A 9,154-nucleotide genomic window follows, 5' to 3' on the forward strand; every position below is an offset into this window, starting at 1 on the left:
TGCCCCTGGCCTTGACACAAACCTGCCTGCACCCCGCCCGTTCTTTGTGGGCCAGTGAGGCCAGGCCCGAGGCTCCGATGTTTCAGGATCCCTGGTCTGTGTGGGAGGGATGATGGGGTGGAGAGGGCAGGCTCCTTCTGGAAAGGTAGACCTGGGGGGGGGGAGCTGCTCCTGGAGGCTACACCCCCTCCCATCAGACATTATCCTAGTGGGTGGGCAGGGGGGGTCTTCAATCTGGGGGAGCTGCAGGATGAGGGCTGGGCCTCCCACCCAGACCGAAAGACTCCCCCATCTGTCTGTCCCTCCCTGCCCAAGTCCTGCTGGCCAAGAGGGCCGCAGCCTGGGACCCTGTGCAGCCCACTTTGAGGCTGCAGGGAAGAACCCCCAGGTCCTGCCTGCAGCCCTGGGTGTGTGTGGAGCGGCATAGCTCCATTTCTGTCCCCCTGCTCCTCCAAAAGTGACACCCAGAGGTCACCATCCGTCCCTCCTGCCTGAATCCAGGCCCCTTTCCTGGGTCTCTGGGGCCCTGCACCCCAACCCCACAAATCGGCTCTCTCTCACCCTCCCCACCTGTAAGCAGTGACCTGCAGAAGTTGGGCCCCCTCAAAGAGAGAGAGAGAGAGAGAGAGAGAGAGAGAGAGAGAGGGAGAGAGAAGAGAGGCACTTAAAGATAATTAATTGCATTAAACTATTGACTAACTACCACACTCGATAGTGATTCATTCAGAGAATATTAAAATCGGAGGAACAATAAGGAAGTTGACGCCAGTTCCCACGGGGGGGGGGGTGGCCAGCAAATTGGATCCTTCCCTTAATCTGGCGTAAATAATAACAGGCCAGAGCCCAGCAGCCACAGCCTCAGCCACTTCATAATTGACATCAGTTACTCTGAGTGGGGTGCCCGTCCCTCTGTCCCCAAGTTCAGCTCCCAGCCAGCCAGGAGGCCACCCTAGGCCCTGTGCGGGAGGCCAGGGGAGAGAGGCTGGGCGTGGGGGTCCTCCGGGGATGCTCTGTGGGTCCTGTCCCCCATCTGCTGGACCCCGGCCTCCCTCCCTCCCTCCCCTAGCGACTTCAGGCGGGGAGGGGAAGGGAAGCCTCGCCAGGTCAGGAGCCCAGGAGCAGTTCCCCCCCCCCCCCCCCCCGTTTTTTGCTTTCAAAGTGCAAAACCCCAACTGGGTGCAGGCCAGAGGAGGAATCCAGGGGCATTTGGGCTGGGGTCCCCCCAGGCAGGTCTGGCAGAGTGTGCGGGCCGGGACTCTGCTGGGAGATGAGGGGTGGTGATGTAGTCATATTTATTCACTTATAAAGTGTTTACTTAGCTCGCTGCAGATGTAACGTCTCATTTACAGAGCGGCCTGGGGCCATGGAAACAATTGGCAAGGAAAGAGGAGCTCAGAGGATTCCGGGAACTGGCAGGGGGCACAGGGACAGGAGGGGACAGAGGACAGAGGGGACTGGGCCGGACTGGGACAGTGTGAGGTGCCGGCCGCCTGCCCAGGCCTCTGCCCTCGAGGGTCAGAGAGAACAGTGGCCCAACCCAATGTCTGGTGCCTTGGACCCCTCAGGCACTAGTCCTGACAGCTGGCCTGGGTCCCTGGTGCCACACCCCTAGGCCCTGGGGGAGGGGCAGGCCTGCCCCCACCTCCCTTTGGGGAAACCAAGGTCCCACCCAGCACCAAGATCCAGGCCAAGTGGGGACCCAGGGGTGAGGGCTCAGGGATGGGGTACAGAGGCTTGGCAGCACTGGGGGTTCTGAGAGCTGCCTGCCCGCCCCTGCCCCAGGGTCTGGGGACAGCCGGAGTCAGCCACGCAGATGGGCCCTGCCCCTCCTCCTTAGGAGGGCCCTCTGCCCACAGGGACCCCCTTCTGGCACAGGGACCCCAGTAGAGGGACCCTCACGCCTCCCTGTGTGGGGGATGCCCCATCCCAGGCAGGGGAGCGCTGGTAGAGCTGGCCCTTCCTGGTGCCAGGACCCCTGGGAGAGGGCCCCCTTCCCCGGCAGCCTCAGCCCCCCAGGAGGGGCCCCCAGCCCTGCAGCCGTCAGCCCTGACGGGCGGCAGCTGTGTCTGTTTAACTGGGAGCTGGTTGCCTGGCAACTCCAGCAGCTCATTACCGCGACACCATGATTAACCAAAACAGAAAGAAAAAAAAAATAAGAAAGAAAGAAAAAAGGGAGAAAAAAAGGGGAAGAAAAAGGAAAATAAAAAAGTAAGGTAGGGGGAGACCGTCCAGGAGAAGTTGGGGACTTTGAAAGTGAAATCATGGGTTATTTAATTAGCCAACTGATAATCAACTTCTTTTTAATTATTCGCTTAATTAAAAAAGTGTAACTACAACACTGGCCCCGAGCTGTTGATACACACGCACAGCTTCAAAGCCGCCGCGGTGTCCCTGCCCGCCCTGCCTGGGCTGTCCCCTTGGGCCTGGAGGACAGGAGTCCTCCCTCCGCCTCCTGGCCTGGGTCCCGCCCCAGCCTGTGTGAGGGCCAAGTGACAGGTGACAGGGGGACACGTTCCTGCAGGGACAGCCAGGGCTGGGAGCATCTGAGGGGAGGATACCTCTTTCTCAGGGCTCAGATGACCCTTTACCTTCAGCCTAGCCAGGTATCCCTCCCCCAGGGTGTTCTGGGGTGTTCCACCCAGGTTGGAGGGGCACCCACAGTTCCTTGACCCCTCTTCCTTGCCCGGGTGCTGTTGTAGGGGTGGCAGGTCTCTGGGGATGCAGGGTGGTCCCCTACAGAAGGGGCCCCCCAGGGCCAGTGTCCCTGGGGTCGAGGGCTCTGGGAGGCTCAGTGGTTTGGGATAGGCTTGGCCAGTGCCATGGGGGCTGGGGTCACAGTCCCTCAAGGCCAGGAGTCCTGGGTCACAGTCCTGAGAGGTCCAGGAGGTGACTCACCGGTTGAGCACATGCCTCACCCTTCAAGCCCTGGCCCAACAGGAGACAGCGAGAGTGCTGACTAGTGCTGAGGAGTCTCTGTCTCTCCCTCACTCTAAAATAAAGAATGAAATAGCTGATGGGATTACACCTGGCTGCAGGTTATTTCCCTGGCACTGCAAAAAAATAAAAAATAAATAAAAAATAAAAAAGAAGAAAAGAAAGTGGGAAGGGGCCTGGAGGTGGTGCACTTGGTTAGGCACATATATAGTACAAAGCACAAGGATCTGGGTTCAAGCTCCCTCTCTCCACCTTCGGGGGGGAAGCTTCACAATCAGCAAAACAGGTTTGCAGGTGTCTCTCTTTCTCTCTCTCTCTCTCTCTCTCTATCTGCCCTCCTCTCTCAATCTTGCTCTGTTCTGTCCAATAAAATAGAAAAAAAAATGGCTGCCAGGAGCAGTGGATTTGTGGTGCAGGCACTGAACCCTAGGGGTGAACCTGGAGGGAAAACAAGAAAAGAAAACAAATGGTGACCCCCAGGAGGTCTGGGGGCTGGAGCACTGAGGGATCTCAAACAGGGGACCACACTTCTTTCACTTTTTTTAATTATTAAAAATTTGTAATTATATTTATTTACTTGATAGAGACAGTCATATGTTGAGAGAATAGAGGGAGATAGAAAGGGAGAGAGACGCCTTGAGGGCCAGCTTCAATTCTTGCTAAGCTTCCCCTCTTCAGGTGTGCACGAGGGGCTCAAATCCAAGTCCTTGCACACTAATGTGTGTGCTCAACCAGGTGCACCATCACCCACACCCGGAACCCCACTTCTCTATCCAAGGGGAGTATCCAAGCCCCACTCATCCCACGGCCATCACTGCCCTCACCCCTAGGTCCAGAGTCTGGGGTGTCTGCCCCCCCCCCCCAGCAGCAGGACCAGCAGGGGGCACTCTCATCCCGGACCCCAGGGGCTCTCAGGGTGCAGGGAGGACTTGGGGAGATGGCCTGTCATTGGGTGCCTGGGTGACGTGCTGACCCAGTGGGCGAGCCCCAGCGGGGTGATGTGTCCTTGAGAGAAAACATCAGGGCACCGAGAGGTCTCTGTCCTCTGTCTGCAGCCCTGGGGGAGTGGTGTCCCATCCCGGCTCCCATCCTTCTATCCTACCTGGGCAGTGACCACATGTCCCAGGAGCCGTAGCCTGGGGCCTTCAGCTCCAACACCTGGAGGGGGGGACAGACAGACCCCTTCCCAAAGCCCAGACAGACAGATGTACAGGGCACACAGCCAGCCCAGAGCAGTGCCTCCCTGGACTCAGGCAAGCACCTAGCCAAGCCGCCCCCGCCTGTGGGGACCTGGCTGTCACCTTTCTTTCCAAAGTGGGGCAGTTTGGGGACAAGGCAGCAAGCCATCCCAGGGACCAAGGGACAGAGACAGTGACAGGTGGCTTTTTGTGACCCAGATATGGCAGGGGCCCTGGTGGGAACCCTGCTTCCTTTCCTTGAGTAGGTGGCCCTTACCTGCAGTGCCCTGGCTGGAGGTGGCTGTGTCCCCTCGTCCTCGTCCTCTCTGTCCCCTCCCTCTGGTGTGGAGCCTCAGTGCCACCCTTCTTTCACTCCCTCTAATCCTTTGGCTCCCTTAATTAAGTCAACGGCAGCCTAAATTGCTCTAAACATCTTTGGGGGGATTATATATTTTAATCATCATTATCCAGTGAATATTTGATTATATAGCCCTCCTACAATCAAGAGTAAAAATTATAATCCAAAAAAGACGTTCAGCAATGCTAGAGATGAGGGGACTTTGACAGAGGGCACGGAGAACGAGGTGGGGGGGGGCTTCTCTCAAGGATGCACATCTGTCCTGGGAAGGCTGGGACAGAGGCCGGGGATGGAGGCTGGAGCTGGAGGCCGGGACAGAGACTAGGGATGGAGGCAGAAGATGGAGGCTGGGACAGAGACTGGGGATGGAGGCTGGAGTTGGAGTCTGGGACAGGGATTGGGCATGGAGGCTGGAGATGGAGGCTGGGATGGTAGTGGCAGGGCTGGGGGCCCCCTGTAGAATGGTCAGGTCTGGGGTTCCCTGGACCCCTTTGGGCCTGAAGCTGGACTGGGCTGGGGACACAAGGTCTGAGGGCAGAAGAGCTGACTGTAGGCCCTGCCAGGTTGGGAGGGGACAGCACCCCCATACCTTGACCGACTGGCTACCTGGAGGTTGGAGGGCAAGGCCAAGAGGAGGGGACTGGGCTGCCCCCTCAGAAGGGCTGCATGGCCTCAGCCATCTGGTGGCCTCTTTGTGCAGGGGACATGGGGCATGTGGGGCAGGGCAGGTGGAGGTGTACCTGGGACCTAGGTGTGAGCTGCTGTGAACCCCATAGAGGGGAGCAGAATTGCCCCTCCATGACCCTGGTGTGATTGGGGGCAAGCAGCCCCTTCCCCACACCAGTCTGCCTTCCTCCTGGTGACAGAATCCATGGGTCAGGTGGTGGGGGTGGGGTGCAGTGACCAGAGAATAAGACATGGGGTCCTGGTTCGATCCCTGGCATTGCATATACCAGCAATGCTCTCTCTCTCTCTCTAAAATATTTAATTTATTTACTTATTATTGGATAGAAACAGAGAAGTTGAGAGAGGAGGGGGAGATAGAGAGGGAGAGAGACAACTGCGGCCCTGCTTCACCACTCCAGAAGCTTTCCCTCTGCAGGTGGGGACCGGGGCCTCAAACCTGGGTCCTTGTGCACTGTAATGTGAGCGTTTAACTAGGTCACCACCAACAGGCTCCCTTTTTTCATCTCCTCACCCCTCTCTCTTTTTTTAAAAGACATTTTTTATAGATTTTATTTATTTATTAATGAGAAAGATAGGAGGAGAGAGAGAAAGAACCAGACATCATTCTGGCACATGTGCTGCCGGGGATCGAACTCAAGACGTCATGCTTGAGAGTCCAATGCTTTATCCATTGCACCACTTCCCAGACCACAACACCCCTCTCTTTTTTTTTCCTCCCCTTTTGTTGCCCTTGTTATTATTGTTGTTGTTGTTCATTGTTGGATAGGACAGAGAGAAATGGAGAGAGGAGGGGAAGACAGAGAGAGGGAGAGAAAGATAGACACCTGCAGACCTGCTTCACCGCTTGTGAAGTGACTCCCCTGCAGGTGGGGAGCCGGGGCTCCAACCAGGATCCTTATGCTGGTCCTTGCACTTTGCACCACGTGCATTGAACCCGCTGCGCTACCACCTGACTCCCCACCCCTCTCTTTTATCTATTGTGTTAATGAATAAATAAATCTTAAAATAAAGGGGGGAGGGAGTAGTCAGTATAATGGTTCTGCAAAGAGAGTCTTGTGCCTGAGGCACCAAAGTCCCAGGTTCAATCCCCCCCACCACAAGCCAGAGCTGAGCAGTACTCTGGTAAAACAAAACAAAACAAAACATAATAAAATAAAATAAAATAATTGGTGCTGCTGAGGAGGACTCACACACAGGCTGTCCTCCTGCTGGGACACCGAGGGGGCTGGGCAGTGCTGCACTTGGTTAGCACACATGTCACCATGTATAGGACCCAGATTCAAGCCCCTGTCCCCACCTGCAGGGGGAAAGCTTAACAAGTGGTGAAGCAGGTCTGCAGGTGTCTCTCTGTCTCTCTTCCTATCTCCCTCTCCCCTCTCAATTTCTGTTCTATCCAATTTAAAAAAAATAGGAAAAAAGGGGAGGGGACAGTGTTGGGGAGACAGCACAATGGTTCTGCAACAGACTCTCCTGCCTGAGGCTCTGAGGCCACAAGTTCAATCCCCAGAACCGCCATCAGCCAGACCTGAGCAGGGCTCTCATATTTCTCTATGTCTCTCTCTCTGTATCTCTCTCATTAAAATAAAATATTTAGGGAGTTGGGTGGTAGCGCAGTTGGTTAAGCACAGGTGGCACAAAGCTCAAGGACCGGTGTAAGGATCCCTATTTGAGCCCCTGGCTCCCCACCTGCAAGGGAGTCGCTTCACAGGCGGTGGAGCAGGTCTGCAGGTGTCTATCTTTCTCTCCCCCTCTCTGTCTTCCCCTCCTCTCTCCATTTCTCTCTGTCCTATCCAACAACAATGACATCAATAATAATAATAATAATAACTACAACAATAAAACAAGGGCAACAAAAGGGAATAAATAAATAAATATTTAAAAAAACAAAATATTTAAAAGCAGAATGGGAAACTGAGGCCCCATAGAGGGAACTCCATGTTGCTATTTTCTGCCTCCAGGGAGCTGGTCTGGCACCTGGGACCTGAGGCTGCAGATGGGCCCAGCCTTGATGTTCTCTGCAGGGGTCCTCCCTTGTGGGTTGCTGGGTGGTGGTGACTGGGGGCACTTTCAGGCCCCTCACCCTCACTCTGAAAATGATGGGAGAGAGCTGCCAACCCAGGACCCAAGAGGAAAGATGCCCAGGATGTGGTGTCTAGGGTTCGGGGCTTGAGCCTGTAGTGTGACAGGGGGCAGGCCCTTTCCGCCAGCTGCTGCCCCACTGCCCCATCTGCCTGCCCACCTGACACTCCTATCTCAGGCCCACCCTGGGGCTCAGGGTCTAAATGTGGGGCTCTTGCCTCCCGGGTGCCCCGGGGTGCTCTTGGGTCCCCGGGCCTGCATAGAACCGCAAGTAGGCTGCTGAAGGTTATGGGAATCCTTTCAGATAAAGTTACCACTCACCACCAGAACCACTTCCCTGGCAGCATCTGTCACTTAGTGCTGGGACCTTCTCATTGCCTTTCATATGTTTTCCCCACACCCCCCCTGACGGGGCCCCAGGGTGCCAGGGGACAAGCAGCAGAGAGACACCGTGCCTGGGACCCACCTCAGGGTGCCACGGTGTCTCCTGCTGGCATCTGCTGGCCCCTCCTCAGCCCAGGGATGGGGGTGGGGCAGCCTCTGCACCCCCACAGCCGCCTGTTCACAGCCCCAGTGTCCCTCCTGCAGGGTGACAGCTAGTGATGCAGATAGGTAGAAATACTTGGTCACAGCACTGACCAGGCAGTGGCCAGGCCCTTCCCCAGTCTGCAGGGTGGGGGTGGGGCAGAGACAGGAGTCAGGGGTGCTTGGGCAGGGGAATGGTCAGCTGCAGACCTGGCCAAGAGCCCCCCACCTTGTCTTTTGGGTGACAGCTTTCCCCAGGGCTGCAGGGGCCCAGGTCTGGGGGTGGAGGCGGTGAGGGAGGGTCCCCAAAGCCTTCCAGGACCCCTTAGTTGAATGGGAATCCCAACTGGGTAGGCAGGGGCTGCAGTCTGCCCTGAGGTACAGGTCCTTGTCCTCAGTGGCTGGAGGGTCCCAGGGTTGGAGCGTCCATAAGTCTAGAAGGTCCCAGGGCTTTTCCTGCCTGGAGGGTCTCAGTGTTGTAGGGACTCAGGATTGGAGTTTCCTTGTAACTTGCATGTCCCTGGCCTGAGTGTCTCAGAATCAGAGGTCAGTATGTGGCCTGTGCCGCTATTGTGGGCTGCTGGATGGCCATGTTTTGTGCTGGGTGCTCCCGCCTGGTGCCCCCTCCGTGAGTAGCATGAATAATTTAGTTTCTAATTAAAAGTGAGGTCAGGCCAAGACAAATGACTGCTGTCCGGCGAGGCACTACCCTGCTTGCTCTCAGCCTGGGGTAGGCCCCTGCATGGGTTCTGAGCAGGGAGGTCCCCTGCACCCTGGGGACCCCTGCACCCAATGGGCCTGCCCCCTACACCCCTGGCTACCATTTCCTCTCTGCTCTCTCAGGGCTTCTGGAAGCTTCCTCCCCATGATTCTGCCTTGTTCCTTCCTGGCTCCACTGCCTGCTGCCTGTCCACACAGCTTGCCCCATGCCCGGCTTTGGGGATGCCAAATTTTGGGGATCCATTCAATCCATTCAATCTTCTGCTTCTAATATGGTGAGCTATCCAGGGGGAAACTATGTCCCCGGGGTGGGGGTGGGTCCTTTGGCCTGGATGTCTTCTGCAATTCAGGGCTGTGCCACCCACCCAGGACAGGCCTCAGACCTGGGCTGCCCAGCTGGAGGTCTGTGGGTCCACCTTGGCTAGAAGAGTCAGTTTCCATCCCTATCCCCATCATCTCCCCATCATGATCCCACCCAGTCCCCATCAAGTCCCCATTCCTGCCCCCATTCCTGTCATTATCTCTGTCCCCTTCATTTCCCCATTCCTGTCCTCATCAAGTGCCCATCCCTGTCCCCATCGTTGTCCCTGTCCCCATCATGTCCCCATCCCTGTCCCCATCATGTCTCCATCTTTGTCCCAATGGTTGTCCCCATCTCTGTCCCCATCAAGTC

This window comes from Erinaceus europaeus, chromosome 15 (genome assembly GCF_950295315.1).
Source record: "Erinaceus europaeus chromosome 15, mEriEur2.1, whole genome shotgun sequence".
NCBI lineage: Eukaryota > Metazoa > Chordata > Mammalia > Eulipotyphla > Erinaceidae > Erinaceus > Erinaceus europaeus.